This window comes from Medicago sativa, chromosome 4, assembly GCF_051527215.1.
Source record: "Medicago sativa cultivar Bolivia chromosome 4, Bolivia_mono, whole genome shotgun sequence".
NCBI classification, from domain to species: Eukaryota; Viridiplantae; Streptophyta; class Magnoliopsida; order Fabales; family Fabaceae; genus Medicago; species Medicago sativa.
Window position 1 is genome coordinate 47938064 of NC_140752.1, and position 13710 is coordinate 47951773.

The 13710-nt window shown below is 36.8% G+C and overlaps 1 non-coding gene across 1 annotated transcript; it reads right to left on the reverse strand.

The window, feature by feature from the left end:
* Window positions 1–6983: 6983 nt before the first annotated feature.
* On the reverse strand, window positions 6984–7090 carry LOC146929436 (small nucleolar RNA R71). Its single transcript, XR_015009094.1, has one exon. It is a non-coding gene; the product is annotated as a small nucleolar RNA R71 (small nucleolar RNA).
* Between the last annotated feature and the right edge of the window lie 6620 nt (window positions 7091–13710).

Consider the following 13710-nt stretch of genomic DNA (forward strand, 5'->3'; position numbering starts at 1 on the left):
CTCCATATGCTTTTCAGGAGTATGTTGCGTGGCCTGGAGTCAGGCCACTTCCTTACGGAGGGGGTGAGGCATTTTATGCTGCTGCAAGTGTGGACCAGGATGATCCGGAAGCGGTGATGGCGAGTGAAAGTTCAAGTGGTGGAGATCGTAGTGATAATGAGGAGCAACAGTTCACAGATGAAATGGATGAACATTGATAAGCTTTAAGCTTTCAATCATTTATTCCATCTATTTCCATTTCAGTTATTTATGTTTATGTGTTTACTTTTGAACAATGTTAATTTGCTTAGCATTTATTTTTGGGGCACTTGTGACTTTTTAATTGTTTACTAGTATTTCCGTATTGTTTAATGTTGTATTGTGGTGTTTTTAGACAATATGTGTTTTAAGTACTTTTGTTTAAGACTTGATCAAATCTTTTGAATATTTTGGAAGTTAAATCTTTTGTTTTACTCTTGCTTTTGTGTATGAAAATGATATTGTTATAGAGCCTTAACTTGTAAAGTGCTTGAAAGAGCCAGAGATTGAGCAAAGTCTCAGGTGCGTGATTATGATAAAAGTTGTGATAAAGCGTACATCCAAGGTATTGGTTTCCTGTTTTTCTAGGTACTTACTGGAATTTGAACCAAGTACTTTGCACAAAACTTGTTTCATATAGTTCTCATCAAGAACATGCTTATTCATGAACCATTTAGAACTTAGCCTAAAAGTGAGGAAACCTCAAAGTGTTGTACTATATGCAGGAGACCGACAATCACTATTTAACACAATTGTTTTATGTTAAATATGATAATTGTTGTGAATCGTATGAAAGCATGGATAGGAACAAGGCAATTTTTGAAATGGAGTTGAAACACTTGACCACATAAAACCTACCCAGTGAGAAAAGTGAGTATTTGATAACCCAATCCTAGCTTAATGAATCGAAGTCCTCAATTATGAAATGTCAATATTCATAAGCACAATGCTTAGTGAATTTGCCTGAAATTTTTCAGAATTTAGTTCTTTTTTTATTCACTTTAGGCATTTGATATTTTTACACTTTTAAACCCTTAACCTTCACGTATTATGTCCCTTGCCTTAGGATAGGGGAACATTCAATTAGGGATATGTTGTGTTTAAGTTGGGGAGAAAGGGAGATTTAATTATTTTGTCAAGTATCATGGTGAATTTTAAAGTTAATCTGACAACAATGAAGTGTATAGAAAAAGAAACAAAAACGTGTACATGTGAAGAAAAAACAAAAAAAAAAAGCAAAAATAGAATAAGTTGTCAAGATTATTGTATAGTTTGTTTATCACTAAGGGTTTGCAAAGAATTGTAGGGGAATCATGTAAATTTATTGTTTTGATTGTAAATAGAACGAATGTTCCTCTATGCTTGGCCATTTGAATTTAATTATCCCACATATGACATTTCTTTTGTAGCCAAGCCAAGTTATAACCCTAGAAAGACATTTTGATCTATGTTTTTTTTTTTTTTTATGCTTTTTGAGATGATATTTGGATGGACACATAACTTGATCAGGATGTTAGCAGGATTGTTGAATGTGTGTTCATTACCCTCACTCATTGTTATTACTTTGATTCATCTACTTACAAAGAAGTGTGTTAGGTGTGGTTCATAGATAATCATGTTTGTGACTTGAACTATGTGATGTAAATTTTGTGCTTAGGACTTGTTTCACATTCATAGTATATGCTTAGATTAGTAGGAGATTTCATGCTTGCCCGCGCATTCACATTTGAATCATGCACCTAAGAAATTTTTAAACTTTGAACTATTTTGCATTATGCTCAAAACTGTGTCCAAAGCCTTGTAAATTTCCTTTTTGAATCTTTTGTTTGAGGACAAAGAAAGAGTTAAGTTGGGGAGAGTTTGATAAGTGTTGGAAAGTGATACATTTCATGTGTTATTTTAGGCACCTTAGTGACTTATTTTGCAAGTTATCTATGGAAAAGCTACAATTTGATGTAAATATGCCAATTATGCTTTATGTGCCTTACTCTACCCATTTGTGCAGGAAAATACAAGCAAGGACCAAAAAAACCATAAAAAAAATGCAAAGTTCAACTCGCCACAGCGAAAAAAGGGCAGAAACTCCCAGGTTTCCACGCTTTCAACATGCCAGTAGCGAGTTCACAGCAAGTCAAACTCGCGAATCCATAGAGTGAAAACTATAGAAGGCCCTCAACTTTGAAGGCCAACTCGCCACAGCGAGTTGAACTCGCCAACACGAGTTAAAGCGGCTTAGGAAAGGTTATGTGACAGTCATCCTGTGGTGAAGCAAGGCAACTCGCTATAGCAAGTTGCAACTCGTTTAGCGAGATTTCACTTTTTAGACTTCTATAAATAGCTTTTTTGTCTCATTTTGTGGATAAGTTTTAGACATTTTCTGATAGTTAAAGAGAGAGATAGGGTGTAACAGCCCGATTTTTTGCTAGATTTATTTTATTATTTATTTAATTCTTTTATGTGTGTTAATATGTGCTCTTATGTGATTGTTTACCTCTGTATGTATTTTTGGTTGGGAATTGTAGAATTCGGTGTTAGAAGGGTATTTTAATCATTTTAAACTCAAGGGTATTTTGGTCATTTTGTGAGTAGGGGTAATTTTGTAATTTTGATGAGGATTATTTTTAGTGCTTAGTGAGAGCTAGTATTATTTTACTAAGTGCTAGGGAGTTGTAGTGAATTGTTTTATTACCGGTAGGTGACCGTTATTATTAATTTTACCGTTTAGTGAGTAGTAACATTTTGGGTTACAATAGAAATGGGTTAGGCCCATTAAGGTATTGTGAGTTGAGCCCAATTATGTAGAACCTATATAAACTCTAGTTTGTAGAGAAAATAGGGTTTACACCAACATTTTCATTTGGGAGAAGAGGTAGAAAGAGAAAGAACAAGAGAAGAGTAAGGGTTGAAGAAGGAGAGCTAGAGAGAGCTAGAGATTCAAGTTGTGGGAGCTAAAGTGAAGCCATAGTTTGAATTTGTGGAGAATTAAGGTAAGGGGGTTAGTCTTTAATCATAATCACTTAGTTGTAGCTTCTACCCTAATTCTTTACATAAGTGCTTATTCGTATACTTGATTATTGTGGAATTCATTGGTAAATTCGTGCTTATGTTTTGATGCAATGTTTGGGTATGTAAATTGAATGTTAATTGAGTTGTTGATGATAAAATTACATGCTCAAGCTATGTATATATGAATACTTGTGTTTTTGCTCAAAATTGGTGAGATACAATGTTATTGTTGATGAATTGTTGATCAATTCATGATTGGTTGTTGTTGTTGTTGAGAAATGTTGTTGTTGATGAATGAAACCTTGGGTAATCATAATCATTTAGCTTGACATGAATTTGTGTTGTTCTTGAAGGTTTTCATGAAAATGGGTCAAATGGTGATTTTTGTTGGAAGAATGTTTTGGTGCAAGTTTTACATGATTTTGAGTGTCTTTTCATGTTTAGAAATGTTTAAACAAACTTTGGGATCAAATTTGAGTTTTCGGAAGTCAAAATTGTGGTTTTGGGGTGAAAAAATGGGTTTTTCCCGTAACAGGACTGTCCCAACTCGCCACAGCGAGCTGGAGGCGAGTGGGAGGCGAGCAGGAGGTGCTCCCTGTGAGCTTACTCGCTGGGGCGAGCTGCACAGTGGCAGCATCCCCTGTTTCGCGTTCCTGCGTCTTTTTCACACGTTTCTGTTTTGAATTGGCCTTCGGTGTAAACATGAAAGTTGTAGATAATTTTGTTAGGTTTCCAGTGGCTTTAATTTGACTTGAAAATAATTTTCGGTTTTTGAGTTATGATGGAAATACTCCAAGGAGGTCTAAGTGAAATTTTACGAAAATCCCGCATAACTATTTCTAAGTCAACCCAAACCTTATGAATTGCTTCCAAGCTACGAAACTTGAGTGTTATGAGTCCAATTGAGGTGTTTAATGGTATTTAAACTACGAAGTGATGGATCTAACTTGCTTTGATTTGAAAATGGAAATTTTCTCGAAAAGTGAAAAAGTGAGACGAACTTTGTGATTTTTATGATTTCGTCGTGTTTGGCCGGTGAAATGCCCAAGTATACTCTACTGCACTTATATGCTTGGTTTTGAATTATTTGTCTCAAATATTTTTATGTTGTACATGAGAGACGAACTTGCGAAAATGGTTCTTTAAATCCAATTACTTTATAAATCTTTTATGAATGGTTTCATATGGTTAATTGAGGATATGTGGATGATTGTTAGGTGTTGAATATGATGTTGATCATAATGTGTTGTATTTTCTCCATTAATTGAATTGTGAGAAATGGTAAGGAGTTGTTGAACTATATGATATAGTTGATGTTGATGTATGTTGATAATTATGATGATGATGATGTTGTTGGTTGTTGATGAATATGATGATGATTATGTTGATGATAATGTGGTGATGACTCTTAGTTGAAGTTTGTGTTGAATGTGTGGACATGAATACTTGATAATGCAAAAGTTGTTGAGCTAGTCAATGTAATTGGAGGTGTACTTTTACATTGTCGTTGATAGTTGTGTTGAAGTTGTGCATTATCGGGTTGTTGTTGTATGTCCATGCATCATGATAATATTGAGTCATATGTTGAAATGTAAAAGGAGATGGACTTTTACATAGGTGAATTGTAAGAGGAGATGGACTCTTACATATGATGTTTCTGTTGCATCATGAGTGACGACCTTGAGGAGATTTGGTACCACATGCATATATGTGTCGAGTGTAGGCGCATTGCATATTGAAATGTTATCTTGTTGTTGCATGTGAATGGTGATTGTTGATGATAAGTATGGTTGATGAATATATACTTGTGACATTTGGAATTAATGGTTGATGAGTTGTGACATAATTGAATATGTGACTTGATGAATTTGTGTATTGGTGAAATTTGGTGAATGTTGTGATTGTGTGGATTGGTGTATGTGTACATTGGTGGATTTTGTTGATGGTTGTGAATAATTGAACTATGTTCTAATTGCATGTCTTGCTTGCTTGTACTTATACACGTGGTGAGTCTATTTGATGATAATTAATTTGATAATAATGATGAGGTGAGAATTGTATATGTATATACATATGATGTGGTGATTTCTTTGATAATGATGATTGGTTGCTTATAACTTTGAAATGATGAATTGTACTTGTTGTGTTAAGCATGCTAGATGAGCAATGAGGTGAGTAATATTTTAATTGGTTGATGTTGATAATGATGAATTCTTGTCGATGACTTGATTAGAGATTAAATATGCTTGCTATGCTATGTTAGTAATGTGAAAGTTGAGATGTAAGGAATGGGGGATAATAATCATGTGATGCTAGTATTCTAAGAGGGACGGTTATATATATGTGATATGTATGAATCCTTAAATGCTTGTGTTTTCATATGTTGATTATGATTAATTTGAAGCTTACCTCCAATGGTTTGACCGCCTACCTGTCTGTATGGATGGGTAGACGTTGTGCAGGAGTAGTTGCTTTTGGCGAGTGCTTGGATAGGGGGAGCTTTCTCCGTTATTGATGAGTCATAGATTAGTATATTTTAATGCTTTATTTAGTTAGTTTTAAATAAGATTTGATTTAATTATATTGCATTTTATTTCCTTTTAGAATATTTTACTTTAAATTGTCTTTTATTTTATTTTAGGAACGAATATATGGTGGAAGGTGCCTTGGAGCGAAAGAAAGAGGACTGGAGAAAATACAGCGCAAGAATACGAAGATACGGGACAAAAATATGTTCCCCCATACTCAGAAGCTTGGCACGGCCCGTGCCAACATGTGGCACGGCCGTGCCCGTCCCCAGATTCACTTTTGCTGCTTTTTCTTCGGGCCCAAGTTACCCTGTTGCAGCTTTACCGTTTTATCCCTTTAGTTGCTTAATTTCTAAGTCAATTGTAAAGCTATAAATAGAGTAGCTCTCCACCATAAACATTCACCTTTACTTTGAATATTTCAAGTCTTTATTTCAATAAAAGTTCTTTACTTTATTTACTTTCTTCTTTGCAATTTACTTTTATCGCATTCTCTCTTCTTCCCCCATGTCTACGATGAACATGAGTGAGTAGACTTCTTTTTCTTGGGATAGTTGGATAAGTCTAATGACGTAATCCGGATCAAGCCAAGCCTTAAACCCTAATTATTTGTTACCTTAATACCTAATCTAAATTCACCGTTTTAACATGAATTAATTATTATCAAACTGTGGAAGCGAACGTGGAGGGTTTGATAATGGTTAATTCATCATCACAGATATCAATTCATAAAGTGAACGCGGAGCTTTGATATCCGAGCAAGTGAATTTAGACAAGGTTTGCGAAACATGAGAATAGTCTAGCAAACCTTGGGACACATAAAGTTTCGATCTTCAAGGGTCCCAAAGGCAATCACCCATGAGAATAGGTGTGGTTGTTGGAGGGATACACTCACTGACTTCGAGAGGAGCTGTGATATGCTAAAGAGAAACTTGTCCTTAGTAATTAAGATTAACGTATAATTATAAGTTTAAGGCTTGCTTGTGAAAAGATTCGTTATTATGATGAACCAATGATCCCGAGGCTTTTTAATATTATTGTTATTTACTTTCAAAAACTGCACTCTCCAACTTCTTACTTCTTTCTCCTCTAATCATTTTCTAAAAGTTAATTAGATTGACCAACTCCCTAGCGGAACGATACTATACTTACTACTATTACTTCGATAGGCCATGCACTTGCGGTTTGACCCTATCAGTTATCATTTCGGGATCCCCCACTGAGGATCCCAATCTTCACATCTCTGTTTTCCTATGAATTAGTGGAACCATGAAGGAGAACCAAGAAGCCGTAAGACTTCATCTCTTTCCCTTTTCCTTAAGGGATAGAGCTAGCGCTTGGTTCCATTCCCTCGAAGTCGGTTCCATTACCTCATGGGATCAGATGAGGCAAGCATTCCTTGCCCGTTTCTTTCCACCATCTAAAACCGCTAAACTTAGAGACCAAATCACGCAGTTCAACCAAAAAGATGGGGAATCTCTCTATGATGCGTGGGAGCGTTTCAAAGAAATGCTAAGACTTTGTCCCCACCATGGCCTAGAGAAGTGGCTTATAGTCCACACTCTTTATAATGGCTTGTCTTATACCACTAAGATGTCTGTTGATGCAGCTGCAGGTGGAGCACTTATGAACAAGAACTACACGAAGGCGTATGCCCTGATTGAAGACATGGCTCAAAATCATTACAAATGGACCGACGAGAGAGCCATCACTAGTTCCTCATCCTCCAAAAAGGAGGCATGTATGTACGAAGTCTCTAACTATGACCACCTTGCTTCTAAAATTGATACACTAACTGAAAAACTTGAAAAACTCAATGTTAGTGCTATCAATTCTGCTTCTACTCCTTCTTGTGAAATATGTGGTATAACTGGTCATGCTGGTGTTGATTGCCAACTAGGTAGTGCTATTAATGGTGTTGAGCAAATGAATTATGCTCAATACAACCAAGGGATGCGACAAAATCAAAATTTTTATAAAAACCAAAATCCCTATGGACAAGTAGCACCACCCGGTTATGCAAACAACCAAAGATTCACTCAGAAATCCAATTTGGAAATTTTGTTGGAAAATTCTATTGCCAACCAAACTAAACAACTTCAAGAACTTAAAAACCAAACCGGATTTCTGAATGATTCTCTTTCCAAGCTCAATACCAAGGTTGATTCTATTGCTACTCACTCTAAAATGCTTGAAACTCAAATCGCTCAAATAGCCCAACAAGTGGCTACCTCTTCCCAAACACCGGGAGTCTTTCCTGGTCAAACCGAAGCCAATCCCAAAGCCCAAGTTAATGTCATATCTTTTGGGGGTAGTAAGTTAGGAGAAACTTTTGCTAAGGTTAAAAACATTGGGAAAGAAAGTGTCAAGCCCTTAGGTGATAAAATTGTGATAGAAGAAGCAAAACCGCTTGAAGAAAACAAAACTCCATCCCCCTTAAATCTTGATAAGCTTAAACTAGAGGGTAAGTTTGAAAAATTTGTTAACATACTTAGGAAGATTTGCATTAAACTTCCCTTTGCTGAAGCTTTGTCTAGGATGCCTCTATATGCCAAGTTTTTAAAGGAAATTTTTTCAAAGAAAAGGGCTATAGAGCATAATGAGACAATAGCCTTGGCCAAGGAAACTAGTGCAATCATCCAAGAAGCACCCCCTAAGCTTAGAGATCCAGGTAGCGTTGCCATACCGTGTGAAATTGGGAATGAAACCATAAACAAAGCCTTATGTGACTTAGGAGCTAGTGTTAGTTTGCTGCCTTTGTCTCTTCTTAAAAGGATAGGGATAGGAGAATTGAAACCTACCGAAATAGAGTTGAAGCTAGCTGATCGTTCTACCATGAAACTTGTAGGATTTGTCGAGGACATACCCATTAAGATAGAAGAGATATATATCCCAACTGATTTTGTAGTCGTTGACATTGCGGAGGACGAAGACGTCCCCATAATCCTAGGTAGACCTTTCCTAGCCACTGCGGGAGATCTTATAGATGTCAAGAACGGTAGGATTTGAGTTGGAAAATGTTATGAAAGGTCCCGCTCTTTACTCTTGTTGCATGCTTAACGATCATGTTGTGAAAGGACGTTTTATAGCGTCATCTACACAATATGATATCTTTGATCCATTCTAAGGACTCTTTCTAACCGTCAAGCTAATGACACTAAAAGAGCGCTTCGTGGGAGGCAACCCACGCATTTAATCGCTTTTGTTTTGTTTTTCTTTGTTTCAAGTTGTTTTGTAGGTAATTGTCCAAGTGTGATTCGAAAAAAAAAATCGAGAAATTGAAAAATTCTGAAGCCCCCAGGACCAGAAAGGTGGCACGGCCCGTGCTAGGTATGGCACGGCCGTGCCAAGTTTTTAAAGAAAAAAATTGGCCATGAAGTTAGGAAGATGGCACGGCCCGTGCCAATAGGTGGCACCCGTGCCCGACCTCTTGTTGCCCATATATACAAATTTTTCTTTCTTCTTCCTCATTCACAAACAACAACCCTCTTTCATCTTTCAAACTTCTCTCTAAACCTCCATAACCTTCAAAACCTCATATCTCCCTCAAAACTTAACCAAATCACTCAATTCTTTCACCAATCAACCACAAACTTCTTCCAAAACAAAAACCACCAATCAAAAACATCTTTCATCCATCCAAACCCATAATTCACCAAAACCCTAATCTTTCAAAACCTAACCCAAACACCACAAAACCTTAACCAATCTCCACATCCAAACCAACAAACCTTCCTTAAAACATCAACCCCAAACCTAAAACAATCCTTTCCACCAAAAATCTTCCCAAACCCTAAAACTTCAAACCAATTGCAACAAGGGTCAATGGCTTCAAGAAGAAGTGGTAAGGAACCAGCAAGCTCTCAAGGAGGACCTCCCCCAAAGAAGCAAGCACAAGTGAAGAATCATGGAATCCAGTTCAAAAACAACAAGCAAAGGGACAAGTATAAAAATCTAATCTCTAAACACTTGCATCCTTCTCGTTATCCTGATCCCAATACTTTGGATGTGCTAGAGCTTTTTGATGATGTTTCTAGGCTGATAGGAAAGTTAGGTTGGACTGATTTGCTGAAACCTATGCGGGGTTATGAAAATTTCACTTATGAATTCTTGAGCTCAATAGTTTTTACCAAAGATAAGTTGGATTATGATAACCCTAACCATAGAGTTGTTTTCCGGTTGATGAATATTGATTATGACATGTCACTTCAGCACTTTTGTGAGGCCTTAGGTTTTGTAAATGAAGGATATATTCATGATCATTGGGATCCTAGTCTAAAACCGGTTAACTATGACCCAGCTGCCTTTTGGACACGTATCACCGGCGTTTCCAACTATGTTCCTAGAGCCAACAAAGCTAGCAACATCCACAACCCCGTACTTAGGTACCTCCAAAGGGTAATGGCTTGCACTATTTGGGGTAGAATCGAGCTAGGAAATACTAGAACCGATGAGTTGTTCATGTTATGGGCAATGCTCCACAACCACCCCGTCAACACATGTTTCTATTTGATTGACTACCTAGACTTCTTAGGTAATAAACCAGCCGGTAAGGGAGACATAGTGGTGGGTGGAATCATTACATACATAGCTAGGTGTTTTGGAGTAGGTGAAGATGAGGGGATCAAACCCATTGAGGGCAACAATAGACTCAATATAGATACCCTCATTGCTATGAACTTCATTAAACAACGTCCACCCCTCCATTACCAACTCAAGCTAAATGTGCCTATCTTGTTTTTACTTCCTAACCCACCTCGGACTACCACCGAGGTGGAAGAAAATTGGTTGTATGTTGATGATGTGCAGGTTCTAGAGCAGCAAGATGATGAAGGAGACGGTGCTAACTTGCACTATGACATGGGAGAGAGTGCTAACTTGCACCAAGAGGGGCACCATGGCCATGAAGCCAGTGGACATGGATTCACAATGAAATCGAGAGGCAACAAAGGCAAGGTGTTGAGATCTTCGGCCTTCGCAATGAAGTTCAAAGGGGCAACCGTGTCAATGATGAAAATAATGAGATGTTCCGTCGGATGATGCAACACCTCCAACTTCAAGGTCCTCCATATGGACCTCAATAAATTGTGAGCTTTCCTCTTCCTCTCTTCCCTTCTCTCCTCTCTCTACTACTCTTCTTCTACTCCTTCTTTCTTCTTCTTCTTCTTTTTAATTTCTTTTCTTTTTGAATCATTGAGGACAATGCTTCCCCTAAGTGTGTGTGTGGGGGGGGGGGGGGGGGGGGCTAATAAAGTGTCTAGAGTCGTAGTGTCCAAACTCCCTTGAACTTTATTCTTTTGTTTTGTTTTTATAGTGAAAGGCATGACTAGTAGCTTGTTTTTTTTTTATGTAAAAAATGGCATGAAAATTTTTGTTTAGTCTCTTCTTTAAAGGTTGCTTCTTGTACATGAAAGTAGTTTCTTGTGTTTCTTATGTTCTTGCTATACCCATGTCTTGTTTTATTGTGAAAATCTCCAATGAGAAAAGCACTCGGTTGCAATCGCAAATGTATGAATAGGTATTTTAAGGAACACGTTCTATCTTTAGTGTTAACTTAGACCCTTTAAAGTCTTAAGAGTAAAAGTAGTATAAGTTTGTGTGGGAAATTAATCAAATGTTCTTGATTGTTATATGCTTAATTGTTAAAGTTATAATGGGGCAGGAGAATGACACCAACATGTGGGGGAAAGGACAATCCCTAACTTCCTAATTGTGGTGGTGACTCCCTAATTTGAACTTAAAGTAAAACAAATTCATCAATGCTAGGGGGAAAGGACAATTACATCCAAAAAGACTTCCTACGCGGAGATGAAACAAATAAAATTTTGCAGCACTGCTTAGGGTGATTTTGAATCTAGGGGGAAATGACAATTACATCCGAGAAGACTTCCTACGAGGATAGATAGCCCCTAAGCATCTGCAACCCCTTGTGCTTAATTGTTAATCTAATCTGATTTTAACTTAAATTCCCATCACTCTTATATGAAATGAATAAAGGACTTTTCTCGGTTACTTTAGCATTAAGGATATAACCTATTCCTCATAATATCTGTCTTATACAGGAGCAATAAAAGGGTTGGACTGCACACACACACTCACTTGAGACTTGATGTTGGGTAGAATAGGTTCATGAGAAGTATTTGAAATTGTAATTAGTGTACTTGAAGCAAAGCCTTTCTTTTGAGACATGTGTTCTTAATATTGCCTTGAATAAATCTTTTGTTGCTGCTATGTCTATTTCCTTTTGCTTGAGGACAAGCAAGGATTCAAGTGTGGGGGAGTTTGATGAGTCATAGATTAGTATATTTTAATGCTTTATTTAGTTAGTTTTAAATAAGATTTGATTTAATTATATTGCATTTTATTTCCTTTTAGAATATTTTACTTTAAATTATCTTTTATTTTATTTTAGGAACGAATATATGGTGGAAGGTGCCTTAGAGCGAAAGAAAGAGGACTGGAGCAAATACAGCGCAAGAATACGAAGATACGGGACAAAAATATGTTCCCCCATACTCAGAAGCTTGGCACGGCCCGTGCCAACATGTGGCACGGCCGTGCCCGTCCCCAGATTCACTTTTGCTGCTTTTTCTTCGGGCCCAAGTTACCCTGTTGCAGCTTTACCGTTTTATCCCTTTAGTTGCTTAGTTTCTAAGTCAATTGTAAAGCTATAAATAGAGTAGCTCTCCACCATAAACATTCACCTTTACTTTGAATATTTCAAGTCTTTATTTCAATAAAAGTTCTTTACTTTATTTACTTTCTTCTTTGCAATTTACTTTTATCGCATTCTCTCTTCTTCCCCCATGTCTACGATGAACATGAGTGAGTAGACTTCTTTTTCTTGGGATCGTTGGATAAGTCTAATGACGTAATCCAGATCAAGCCAAGCCTTAAACCCTAATTATTTGTTACCTTAATTCCTAATCTAAATTCACCGTTTTAACATGAATTAATTATTATCAAACTGTGGAAGCGAACGCGGAGGGTTTGATAATGGTTAATTCATCATCACAGATATCAATTCATAAAGCGAACGCGGAGCTTTGATATCCGAGCAAGTGAATTTAGACAAGGTTTGCGAAACATGAGAATAGTCTAGCAAACCTTGGGACACATAAAGTTTCGATCTTCAAGGGTCCCAAAGGCAATCACCCATGAGAATAGGTGTGGTTGTTGGAGGGATACACTCACTGACTTCGAGAGGAGCTGTGATATGCTAAAGAGAAACTTGTCCTTAGTAATTAAGATTAAAGTATAATTATAAGTTTAAGGCTTGCTTGTGAAAAGATTCGTTATTATGATGAACCAATGATCCCGAGGCTTTTTAATATTATTGTTATTTACTTTCAAAAACTGCACTCTCCAACTTCTTACTTCTTTCTCCTCTAATCATTTTCTAAAAGTTAATTAGATTGACCAACTCCCTAGCGGATGGATACTCTACTTACTACTATTACTTCGATAGGCCATGCACTTGCGGTTTGACCCTATCAGTTATCATTTGGAGTCGTAGGTTTAGGCTCTGATTAGGGTCGGTGTCTTTATGTTTTGTTGGATTCTGTTTCTTTTATTGTTGAAGTTGTCCATTTGATTAGGACTTGGAGGATTTATATGCTGATGTATTTTGACCATGGCATGTATATGTTGGAGTTATATGATTTGTATCTGTTGCGACTGTTGAGATATTATATATATCTTGAATATTTGCTATATATGCATATTATATATATCTTGAATATTTGCGACTGTTGAGATATTATATATATGCATGTATGTTTGGATTTTAGATTTTGATGTTAGAAGTAGTGTCTATTTCTTGAATATTTGCTATATTCACGTGTTTTATCGCTTTAATAGAAATAGGGCGTTACGTAGGGCATTTTAAAGAGAGAAACACAAAGCAAGGGTGTTAGAAGTGGATTTTCACAAGATTTGTAGAGAAATCAAGAATCTTGTCTTTGAATCTTCACCTTTCCTTCCATTTTTCCAAGGCTACTATGAAAATATGTAGCTAAATATTCCCCTTGGGTTTAGGGTGAAGGTGAGAAAAACACAAGAAGGGGGGTTGAATTGTGTTTTTAAAAAATTCTTCGTTTCTCCTAAAAACTGAGCACACAGGTCAGAAGCTAAGTGAGACAGCTTCTGAAGTGGTAAT